The following is a 12789-nucleotide window of genomic DNA, read 5'->3' as shown; positions in this document are numbered from 1 at the left end:
AATCTTAATAAAATCTTCTGACTATACTTTCCTGATATAAAGACTTATGAAATTATAACAATAAAAATAATGCAAGAATTGGAAAAATAATTTTGGTGCCACAGCCAATCCCACCATTGTTTTCTGTGATTATGTCATTCGTGGACTTCAGTCAGAAGTTTGAATCTGGGCTAGTGGTTGTTTCTTCTTCTTGACACAGGCCTGACTTTACACTGCAGATTGCTTTTTTGCACTTTCCCTTGGCTTATCTACCAATAAGCCAAGACAATATAGCAGATTAGTAATGTTTAGTCAGACTGCAGAAAGGCTTTCTTAGTGTATAGGCTAATAGCTTTTTCAAAAAAGATTAATTTCACCTTCACCTGGTTAAGTTCTATGAAAACCTTTATTTGAATGGTGCGTAGAGTTTTTATGAACTGTCCCCAACTGTCCATTAAAAAATGTCATTATGATTTGTTCAGCACAATTAAGGAAGAAGGTTTCTCTGAAAATTAAAAAAATGTACTGTTCAGTAACTGTAGGGCCACTGCAGTTACTTTAATGTGCAACAAACAAAGTGATGGATGGAGGGGGATGGTGATGTATCTTTTCATTTAAGTTAAGTGGAGAGAATTGTTATATAAAGTCTCCATTGAGGTAGGCATTGGAACAAGATGTGCTGGAGAACTGAAGAATGCAGATAATTTTGAGAGAAGATTTTAAAACATGTCCCTCGAAGATGTGAGAGTTGAATCTTAGACTGAGAGTGAGAGTATGATCTGCAAAAATGCAGCAGTTCACTTTTGGTCTGTTTTTCTCACACTCTGAGATTTTGTAAAGCTGCAGTATGCTACTGTGGCCAGCCACAGGCTGCAATTTGGAGTTTAGTAAATTTTCCTTGGAACATTTGCTCAATAGCAATTATTGTTAAGTAGGAGTGTGATATCGGAAAGATACAACAAGGTAAAATTTTGATATATTTTCTTCAGATAAACCAGAAGTATCTAAAGCAAAAATCCATGACTAAATTAACAATGAAGTGAAGCATTATGTACTTAGAGCGTTTTGCTGGGAAGCCCTAGGATTCCCATAGGTTATTCACTCAGCCAAATATCATCAAATCCAGAACATAAATCTCAAGTCTATTCTACACTGAAGAGGTGAGAGTAATTAATTGCCATTGCTGTTATGTTTTCAAGTTACTCAGTTAATCACCTTTCTTTCTTTCTTTCTTTCTTTCTTTCTTTCTTTCTTTCTTTCTTTCTTTCTTTCTTTCTTTCTTTCTTTCTTTCTTTCTTTCTTTCTTTCTTTCTTTCTTTTTAATATAACAGATCACTGTAGTTACAAGTCAGATAAAAGCTTTTTTCTATAAATGGCCTATCTGAGCATATACTATTGAAGAATATCTTTGAAGATCCTGTATGCATCTTGTTCTTCCTGCTTTTTAAATGTACTTATAATATCAAAAATTATTTCTGCAATCTTAGTTATTGTAATACAGTTTTTCATAAATATTTTCAGAGGTGGCATTGTTAGAGCCATGATCATCTAAGGAAAAAGTTAGGTTGAATTGCACAGTTTTTTGTTGTGTGATAGTGTTTGCCATTCAATAGCATTAATGGTAGTGGACACAGAAGAATTTAAGGTGAAGCTTGCTGCCATCAGTGTGGGAGAATGTTCTGAAAGTAGTGCGTTCTGAGCTGCAATTTGTCACATGTGCATCTTTGAACAACAGCAAATCCTCTGTTTGGAAGAATGGTCAAGCTTTTCCTTGATTGTTGTGAGTTTGTGTAGGAGAGCACTTTCTGTTCCAGTTTTAGGAGACACCAAGTCTTTCTTTTGCTGCATTAAAAAGTGAACTGGCGCAACAGCAGATAGATTGGAATATTTTGCCATTTAAAAGTCTTGTGATAATAATTAGTCCATAGTGATAAGTGCAGTAGTCACATGTGGATATCTCCAGGACTCTTGAAGCCACCTCTTACTTCCATCTCTCTGAAGTGCATGCTAGAAGAAGATATGGGCTTGGTACACTGGGCAGAGGTGAGAGGAAGGCACCTCATCCCTCCTGTTATCAAAGAGAGCTTGGTCAGAGAACAGCTCATGGCATGGTGCTGGGGTGCACCCACACCTGATCCTGCAGCAAGGGATGCTGGTGCTGGTTGGAGGAGCCTGGCTGTGTGTGTGGTAGGGCCAGGTAAAAGTTGAATTTTGCTCTGGCTTTAAAATAATAAAAGTAATTAGAAAAATGTGCAGATAAATTGTGTCATTAGAAGTTAATTAGAGAAATGTGGGTAATATTACACCCACAGCTGTGGATGCTGAGTGATACTAAAGCAGATGTTTCACTCAGGGGACGCATAGAGGAAGGCTAAAAACTGATTAGTTAAGGAGAAACCACAGTAAGTTTAGTATAAATCGCTACCAAAAATAAATTTGTTGCAAATGTTTATTTTGCTTGATTGTCTTTGATATGTGTGTGCTTGTTAGGGAAGGGAAAAGGAGTTGCCTGCAAGGAATTAGGAAAGTGACATGGTGGGGGAATTAGCCTGCCTCAGATCCCCGTCCTAATGGCTCCAGCTCTCTTTTGGTGCAGCCCTGGCTGCACATCTGGCCGCCAACTTGGGCGGCTGCTTCTCATTAGTGCTCTGGCCCCATTGCTAGAGGGAGTGAGCGCCCAGCAAGTCCTCTGCCTGGCCTCTGGTCAGAGTGGGGCCGAGTCCAAAGGTGAAAAACACTTCAAACTGCCTGAAACTGCTTTTAAAAATTATTTTTAAGCCATCCTTCTTGCAAAAGGTGTGCAGAGAGGAAAACAAAAGGTGGACGAGGCGCTGTGGTCGTTTTCCAGGCCGGACCCGGCGAGGGACAGCTTTGTTGGCCGTGCGGCACGGGAAGGAGCCGACAACAGATTTACTGTGGAGATGACTTAGCAGCCTCCTCGCAGCATTATGAAAGGAGTTTAAAATGTTTACGTTGCCCCCTCCTCCATGTACAATAAATTGTTACCCCAAACAATCGAGAATAAAGCTGGGAAAAGCCCTGGGTCCCTCTCAGGAAGCGGCAGGGCGGCCGCGGTGCGCAGGAGCAGGAGGGCTGGGTTGGCGGGGCCGGAGGGAGGCTGGCGGGCGGCCTGCCCCGCAGGAAGGCCGTGCGTTCCTGTCCTCTCGGTGAACCTGCCCGAGAGGAGCGCGGGAGTTATTGGGTAATCAGGGCTTGTCAGCACCTTGGTTATGCAGCGCGGCGCGATCCGATAATGTGAATGGAACCTGTAATAGCGCTGATGAAAAGCACGCCGGTTTGAAAAGGGCCGTGAATGATTTTTTTGTTCATTTTCTGTTTACATGCGATGCGTTATTGATGTCGTTACCTGCTGATACGCTGGCTTGTTTCTTGGAAAAACTGGGGATTATTCATTATTTTAAAAAAGACGGGCAGAGAAAGGGAGGGAGGGAGGGAAAGAGTGAAAGAAAGAGCCCTGTTACGTGAAGAAAATTGCATTCGAATGCTGCAACTGAAACATATTGATTTTCTGGCACAGACTTTTTAGATTAAAAATGCCAATACTAAATCCTTTCATGACCTATAGTTCATATGAAGTTCACGTGTCATTTACTATTATTCTGGAAAAAGCAGAATCTTTAATGAAAACACGATTTGAAGGAATGCTCTGCCATCCCATCATTTGCATGCGGTAGTAATAATACTTGATTAAGGGCTAAACATGCTACCAGGGCGGAGGTTTACATTTTTTTCTTTTTGGTAAATTGAAGTCCATTTATCTTTTTTAATTGCTTGCTTGTGTTTACCCTCATCTTGAGCTTCATACTCCCTTTCTTTTTCTTTCTTTTTCTTTCTTTTATTCACTCTGTGTGACGATAGGCAATCAAAGAAACTCATTTTTCCCACTGCTAAGCACAAGATCTTGCTTCAGATTTTATGGCATTCAGGGGATCAATGAGTCAAAATGCTATTTTGATCTGCAATACTGCAAACATTTCTAGTATAAATTCCCAGAGATGACCCTGACTTCTCTGGCCATTTTTACTCTTTCCTAATAGAGACTTTAAAGGTACTGATGTTGTGCTAACGTCAGGTTGGAAAATTTAAGGCCAAATTCCTGGCTCAGGTGATTTCAAACCCTTTCCTGCTTCTAACATGTCTATACTGCATTTCAGTGTCTTTAAAAGAGGACCTTCCCCTCGGGAGGGGTGCTGGGAACAGGGACAGGGCTGCTGTGGCCCGGCTGCCTCCATCAGCACTGCAGGACATGTCCATCTCTATGCACTGCTCCCTCACTTCAGTCCGTGCTGTGCTCATGCACACTTCAGAGTGAGAGCTTCTTCACACAGGAGCTCTTTCTTTTGTATTTCACCCCAAACTCCTGTAACTCCATATTACGTGTGGCTGTAGTCACTCAGTCAGGCTCGGGATAGCATATTTATCGTCATTCAGTGCAGTATGGATCTTGCTCAGGAAGGCTTTTGAGCACTTCCTTATTTAAAGAGGGGCAGAGGAAATCTGGGTGATAAACGTATTTACTTTTCCACAGGTTTGTTTGCCAGCTGGGTTCGCAGGAAGTTACTCTTTAAATTTGATCAATAGATTGTTTCTCTGGGAAGGCAGAGGAGAGCGCCTGGGTGCAGTGAGCACCAGCGAGAGGGGCCGGGCATTGGGGTTCTCTGCCTTTCCCACCATTCTTCCATAGCTTGTGCACTGATTAAAGTCTCTGTGGATACTTTGGGAGAGTAAAAGACTCATTTGAGGCACTGGAAGAGAGGAACAGAGTTGCTGGAGGACGTCTATCTGTAAAAAGTCAGAATATGTTTTTTTCACTGCATACTTTATGGAAAAAATCCCAGTGTTTGCCTTCTTTTGAGGATCTTGAGAATGCTTAGGCTTTGGGCTGGAGCTTGTATAGATCCTGAAGGTTCCTTTTTACTCTGAGTAATATTTAATGCAGAAACCTTCTCCCACTGTAAGGAACTGGGAGCATTTCGGGTGTCTTGGCAGCTTTACCTGGTAGATAAGGCTGCTCAAGCTTCTTGGCTTCCAGTCATGACTTTTGGGAGGACTTCCAACCTGAAGAGCTTACATCTCTGTTTTAAAATTGTGCTGGTTTAAGCTGGGACAGAATTCATTTATTTTCTTCATAGTGTCAGGTATGATGCTGTGTTTTGGCTGCAAGAGGAAAGCAGCATTGTTAACACACCGATATTTTAGTTGTTCCTGAGCAGAGCCAAGGCTGTTTCAGTTTCTCAGCTTCTCATACTGTCCTACCAGTGAGGGGGACTGAGGGGTTTGGGGAGCTGGGAGGAGACAGAAGCTGGACAGCTGACCTAAACTGGCCACAGGGATATTCCACACCATATGACATCATGCAAAGCCAACCAACCAACCAGCCAAACAAACAAAAACACCTTGAAAGACTGTGGGGAATTGACCTGGGAAGCAGCCATTGCTTGGATACTGGCTGGGCATCATTAGGTGGTAAGCAACTGCTTAGTGCATCGCTCCTTTTTTATATATATGTGTACATATATACATATGTTATTGTCATTACTAATACATTCTTACTTATTTTTCTGTCTTAGTAAATAGTTTTTATCTCAATTCAAGAGTTCTATTTTGTTGGTTTTTTTTCCCCAACTTTCTCCCCCATCCTGCTGAAAGGGGGAGGAAGGTGAGCAAACAACTGTGTGGTGCTTAGCTACCTGCCAAGTTAAAGCACAGCAAAAATATACAATGTCTTGTACATAAATACGATCAGTACTTCTCACTGGTAAGCTCACTTGCTGAATGCTTGGTATTCTTGCATGCAATTAATATCATGGACCCCTATTGTGGTGCCTTGGGCTGTATGTCTGCCTTCTCATACCTTGCTGTGGGCAGGCTTCTTTCCAGCCTGCAGCTTGACAACAGGCTTGAGTGGGGTGGCAGCAGCTGAGCAGGCATTTGCATGGCACGAGGCATAGCTACTAGGATGTGAGGCCAGGGGCCTGCCTGGGAGCCAGCATGGCAGCATGCTTGCCTTTCCTTGCCATGGTGGCAACAAGGCCTCCGAGTGGCCACATCCTTACTTAGTGCGGGCCCAAGGACAATGCACACTTTGTCTGCCTTTGATCAAAGCATGTTATGCAGCCGTTTTTTGTTGCAATTGCTTTCATCTACCTCTTCCATTTGTTCTCCCAGCGAGGGACAAGAAAGAGGGAGAGCAACACTCAATCAGCTTGTGCTCTGAACATACCCAGAACTGAACAATGTTTTTCTTGGCAGGACTCTGCAATGGCTGCCGTGACTCAGGAGTGATCAGAGGTCCTCACTGTGCACCATTGTCTATGTTAATGCCAACTCTGGGAAAAAAAAAAAAAGCACTTTGAGGATGTCAGATACAGGTTACACTTAATTAGTTATTGTGTTCTCCTGCTTATGTTACTACATTGTTGTAATTTCTTGGATTCTGAAAACAGAAAAATGTTGCAATTAGCTACATTCAGGCATTTCAGAAGTTACATGGAGACACAGAGTAGCTTTTCTGCAACATAAGATATGGGTGTTAAGTCTCACTGCCTCCAAACTGGTCCAGAGTTAGGAAAAATGTTCTGCTGCAGCAGAAAGGGCAACTTCTGTCTCTCATTGAATTATGGAAAGATAGAGCCCTTTCGGCTCCTGAGCCTACCAGCAGTGTAAGTGTGAGCGTGACACTTGAGGGGAGCACATCACGCTCGGACTGCTTTCTGTGTGCTGGCAGCTCGCAGACGTGACTCGCTAGCTGCAGCCCTGACAGGGGGGCAGAGCGCAGCAGAGATGGGGAAGAAATTCAAGTTCATCTGCAGTTTGCCTCTGAGGCTCCTGTCCTACTTTAGACAGAAATTTGCAGTGACTTGGTTAGATGCACACCTTTCGTTTCTCCTTTCTGCTCCTGTATCTCACATGTGGCTGAGCATAAGTGGCATAGGGAGCAAGGCAAGAGCAGGCAAGCTGAGCGTCTCATGTCCTTTGCACTCTCGACTGCTTGCTAGAGATCTCTGCCCAACCCCTGTGGTGAAAGGTTATTGCTGGGATTTGAATTCTTCTTTTAATATATACAGATTTTTGCTACATGTTTTTGAAGATGGGATTATCTGTTCAACAATGAATGTTACACAAAATGTTTACTTTCTCTTCCAAAGTGCAATCAGTATATTGTTCTTTTCTTGGTTGCACCATCACAGCTTTTGTCAGTCAGAGGGTTCTAAATAAAAATAAATTGGCTAGGTGGAGCATATCTGGTCTATTGGCAAGGAGGAAGAACATTTAAACTACAGCTGAGATTTCTTGAATCCATCCTGCCCTTTAATGCTACAGCTTTTATACTATAAAGCAAAATATGGAGACAACGATTGACGAAAGACTTCTGTCTTTACTCTCTGCCCATTAATTTTTTTTGAATGTATTTCATGCTTATGAGGTAAAGCAAAATTTCATGTTGAAATTGTCACAAATAACCTGGATGTTTTCCTTTATTTCAGTAAAATTTTGTGCAAGGCACTGGGATGACAGCTGGGGACTGTGCCACTTTGCCTCTCAGCCTCCATCTAGGCCAGCAGGATGGCTTTCAGAAGCTGTGCAAATGACTAAACTCAGTGTCTAGCCTTGATATTCAGCCTCCATGGAAAAAAAAAAAAGTTAGGCACTAAGGAAGTAAAGAAAATGTTGTAAAAATACCTACGGATAAAGTTCATGTAACAGAATAATTGGGAAATGGAAGATCCAGTATACGTATCTGCAGAGGCAGCTAATATGCCCCCTAGGAAATTAATTAAGAAACGTAAGTTAATACTAACTATTTTTTGGAAGCATCATAGAGAAACTGAACGTTATAGAGAATTAAAAGTAATAGGTAGGAGCAGCTCCACCAGCGGCATCTAGTTCTGAGTGTAATTTATGTTACAGGCAGTAAAACCAGGAAAATACATGGAGAGTAATGGAATTTATGAAGTAAGCAGCATGGCTTTGTGAATACAAAGACGCACTTGTGAAACTTGTGCATAGCATACCTCAGTGTTTCATGCAGATGATGTCTGATGGCCCTTCGTGCCCTGCTTGTTCTATGCTGGACCAGTGACTGGCCCTGATCCGCAGAGACCAGTGGTCTTTGGTGCTTCGTCCTCCTGGTAAAAACAGACATGTGCTTGAGCACGTTGTTACTCGTAATGCTTGGAGAGCATTGATTCTGAACAATGCTCAATTGTGTTTTCAAATCTTTGGGATTTTCTTCTTGGTTGTCTCTTGGGGGTCAGGAAGTTGGCAGTGGCATGTGTGGAGACATTACGTCTGGAGAACTAAGAAACAGAGAGGCTTTTCCCATGGTCATTGGTGAGCCCAAAGCTGAAAAGGCATTGGAAGGATTTGGACGCATTGTGTAAACTTCACCAAAAATGTAGAGAAAGGCTGGAAGAATTCTGGAGAATATTTAAGGACCCCAAACTAGCTAACCAGCCAGCCAGCCAGCCACGAAGAGCGCTATTTTGAAGTGTAAGTAGGATGTAAACACCATGAAAATACAGGAAATTTTCACATGATAGGAAGGTAATATTACCAGTAATCATGGAAGAATATTTTAATGGTCACTGGCATATAAGCATAACACACTCTCCCCCATAAGTAAGGCGCATTAAGCTATCTGAAGTATAGAGAGGAGCCTCTCATTTTCCTCTGTTGCTTGTTTATTCCAGGACAGTTATCATCCTCCCTAAATTTTATTTAAAGTTCACAGCAGTCTATTCAGCTAGTGCAGTTTTAGGTTAAGCATATTTTATCCATAATTGCTATATTTGGTTCTCAAGTTATTATTGCAGTTCCTTGGGGTACATTTAAATCCACCTTATTGTAATAGATTATGGAATATAGTGGCTAATGTGTCTAATGTAAAATAAATGACTGTAATGATTTATGATCCAGCACTTCAGTTTTATTGAACATAAGGATCATTGTACTAAAATGGATGGTGTATTGCTGGTTTAGCATAAAATACTGAATAACATATTCAAGAAAATGAATGGATTGGCCAGTTCATAATATTCTGCCCCTTCAGCTGAGAGGTCTTTAATAAGCAAGAGTGTCATTACACTTGAAAATGTATGTGTAGGTAATCCATTATCTAGAACAATGACAGTGATCGGATGAAGCTCATATTAGAGAAGGGCCTCCTTACAGAGAAATACATGGCCCTGCCGTGTCTGCGAGAGGCTGGTGAGGGGGCCGTTTCTGTTTTTTGTTGCAGCCTTATTTAGAATAGTTGAATTTATAAGTATGCATGTATTTGAAGATAAATCTGGAGGGGGTTATAGAGCGCATTTAAAGGTGGGAAGGAATGTCACGAGGCGGTGATTTGCACAGGCTCATACTGAAGTGCATCTTTGCTGATCCTTATTACCATAAGCTGCATGTACTTGTAAGATAAATTTTTCAGCTCTTCATTTTTATCCCATTTGAAGGCCAATATAAATTATACTTTTGCATGCACCTTGCTACTGTTTACATCCAGGTTTAGTAGTGTCATCTTCTACTAAATGTCAGGAAGACGGATTGATGTCATAAGGGGTGGTACCGCTGGGAATATTACTGTAGGTGGGTGTTCTGCTTGCTTCAGTGTCACCAGAAGCACTCACTTGTGGACACTCACAGCCAGCAGTGTCCTGACTTAAACTGTTGATTTCCTGGGGTGAAGGAATACTTCGGAATACTTCAGCTCTCTGACCTCAGAAAGGAAGGTTTTATTAGTCAAGAGAAGAAATTAATAGGAGTTGTAACATGGACAGAATATTTGAATTTCTATCTGATTAAAGCATGTCTCTAAAAATGAGGAAACAAAGCTAAAAATATGGAGAAAAAAATATGAAGACAGATATGCTGTTTTTAAAAACATATTCCAAGGAAACTGTTAAAGGAACATAAATGATTGTACATCTAAGTACTTTCACAGAGCTGACAACACCATTTCCTGCAGTCAAAATAAGACAGCAGATTATAAAAGACTAGCTTCCAGCAGTTTGCTTATAATATTTTTTTTTTAGTAAAGATCACATTTTGTTATGTATCGGAGAGCGAAAAAGAAATAATACATTTTGGGGATGTTATCCTGAAGTAACTCTGCATTCATTTTCTTAAAAGCACTTGGATAAAGCTGAAAGAAAGAAACTAAAGGCAAATATGCATTCATTATACCCATGGTAAAAGTGAATGAAGAGCTCCTGTTGATATATTTACAGCTTCAAGTATTTTGAAATAAGCAAGATCAAAGTACAAGAGTTCTTTTAGAGTAGTAGCAGACAAGTTATCTCTCCATTTAAACAAGATTTCACTGGCATTTTCAGTATGAAGGAGTTTGATGCTGTTTTGCCATTTATTACTAGTTTTTTCTGTGAGTAAGCACATCCATTGGCAGCCATGCAGGGAGATTTTGAAAAGACTTCAAAATTACTTTGGTGAAACTGAAACACCTGTAGTTGCAAAAACACATACTCAAAATTTTTACGCACCCAAAACCATTCAGGTTGGTTTTGACATGTAATTGGATGCTGTTTTATAGCTGAGCTGTTTCAAGTTACTTATTTCATATATCTCAATCAGTTTTATAAGTAGATGAGTTGCACCAGCACACACAGAATATCCCAATCCAGCTGTGGTTGCACTTCTGAGGGAAGTGCAAATTGTGTCAATAGCTGGGGGGTGTTCTGCTGCCTTAGTGCAGTTTGGGGGACGTGGCTCCCTATTGTATTTTAATTAGTCCTACGATTTTGATGGTAACAACAAAGGTAGGGGTGTTATTTTTTATTTAACTGTGCCATTGAAGTTTCCTTGTCTTCTTAAAGTTGGTTAGACATTTGTATCGAGCAAGAAGAATCAGAGTAGCTGGAAAGTGTATTGAGAAAATTACCTCCTCGTTGATGCTGAGCTTGGAGTCTCTTTCGTGCCAATGCAGCATAATAATGTGTGTAGCTCTGTTTTAGTGGCCTAAATTGGCTTTAGTGTAGGTACTCCATAACTTTTGAAACTAAGCATCATCCCACTGGTTGCTCTCACATAGTGACTCAGATCTGTGATGGTTTGACAAGGTACACTGCTCTCTGAACTGTTAGCTGCCTTTTACAGCTGCTGTACAGCTGTATTGCGCAACAAAATCCACAGTGTGACAAAGAAAGTCACCTCAACTGAAACCTGTGCAGGACTCTGGGAAGGGTCACAGAGCTCCTACCACATGAACGAGGTGGCAGTGCTGGGACATGGCCAACAGCAGGGGCAGCTATCACCACTTTGCCTCACCTTCTTTCTCGACCTGCATTTGAGCACAGACCTATTCTGTGTGAAGAGCATGGCTGAGTTCTATTGCATTCTCACACACACAACCTTGTAGAGCCTTGCCCATCGTTGGGACCTGCCATGGGAGTAGCATGGGTAGGAATAGCTCAAGCTCCGAAGCCAAGTTGTGACTCTCCATTCCTGAAAGCCCCTTCAATCTTTCCTCTGCCTTGGGCATCTGGTTTTCACATCGCAGTTACTTCAGCCCATAAGCATCCACAAGAATTTTAAATAACATATCACTGCTAACCAGCTCCACTGGGGAAAACAGGCACTTTGCTCACAAATGGGCACATTGTTGAGGCCAAAGAAAAGGGGTTTCTTTCACACTGGGTTACATCGCTGAGCCTGAGCCAAATGACTGAGAATGGCAAGAGCTGTTATAGGAACAAGTTTATGCACTGTAAATGCAGGAATCTGATGCATATTCAGGCCTTAACTGTGGCATTTCAGGAGGAGGAATGGACCAAGAGATGCCTTGGGAGCTGTGGGCATTGCGCTTCAGGAAGGCAGAGGTGACTCTCAGGCATGACCTGCAGGACTTGGTGGGTCAAAAAGAACACTTCCTACACTTTTGAAAAGGCTGACACCTTACCTAGTTCTAGATAGACCCTACTAAAAAGTATACACTGAGCACTTTGAGGGTGCTTGACCTGATTAGCCTTTGGTGCCTGTCTAGACAGGATGATACAGTGAACCTACTTGGTATGTAAAGAACTTTCGTTGACTAGACATCCAGCTTCTGACTGCTCAGGTTAGAGCACATAATTTCTTTCTACTCTCTTTGTGGTTATTGGTGTGCATCTAACAAATCCTGATAAATGTACATAGAATAAATTACAATTAAGAGCATCTTCACATACTTACGATTCTGAAGTCTTAGTGAGACCTTCCCAAAGGCAAGTAGCGTCACCTGCTTAGTTAAGATTGGTGACATATTCTGTGCATGTCTTATCTATCTATCCATATATCATGTTTTTGCATCTCCATAACACAATTTCTCTGCTGGCATGATTTTCATTTTAATAAGCTCAATGTGTTCTAAGTTTACTATTCTGGATGAGTACAGAGAAAAAATGTTCCCTGTATAGAGAAATAGATCTTTTTTGATGGAAATTTTAGAGCCCAAGATTCCTCAAAGGATGAGAAACATCCTTGTGTAGGCCAGGAGACAAAGACTTTTGTGCTATGCAGAATGAATGTAAAATAATAAAAATGTGTGCAGTGTCATTTTGCTTGCAGTAGAATCATAGAATCCTTGTGCAGTATTTGTTGTTTAGCCAGAGTTTCAGAAATTGAGCAAGATTTTTCCACAGTTTTCCATGGTATTTATAGAAACTTTATTGCAAAACATACATTTGTGTGCCTTCATTGGTATAGAATATTCCGGCCAAATGTTCAGTTTTTCTTAACTTGCCATCTACTGCTGCTGGAGCCTGCCCTGGTCTTCCATCTGCCCCAATGCCAGTT

At 41.4% G+C, this 12789-nt stretch overlaps 1 protein-coding gene across 10 annotated transcripts in view; it reads left to right on the top strand.

The window, feature by feature from the left end:
* Positions 1-12789, top strand: part of RARB (retinoic acid receptor beta) — a 319855-nt gene that overhangs the window by 177658 nt on the left and 129408 nt on the right. The window lies entirely within an intron of this gene.

This window comes from Phasianus colchicus, chromosome 6, assembly GCF_987193195.1.
Source record: "Phasianus colchicus chromosome 6, bPhaCol1.hap1.1, whole genome shotgun sequence".
Taxonomy (NCBI): Eukaryota; Metazoa; Chordata; class Aves; order Galliformes; family Phasianidae; genus Phasianus; species Phasianus colchicus.
This window is presented reverse-complemented; position numbering and strand designations above follow the sequence as displayed.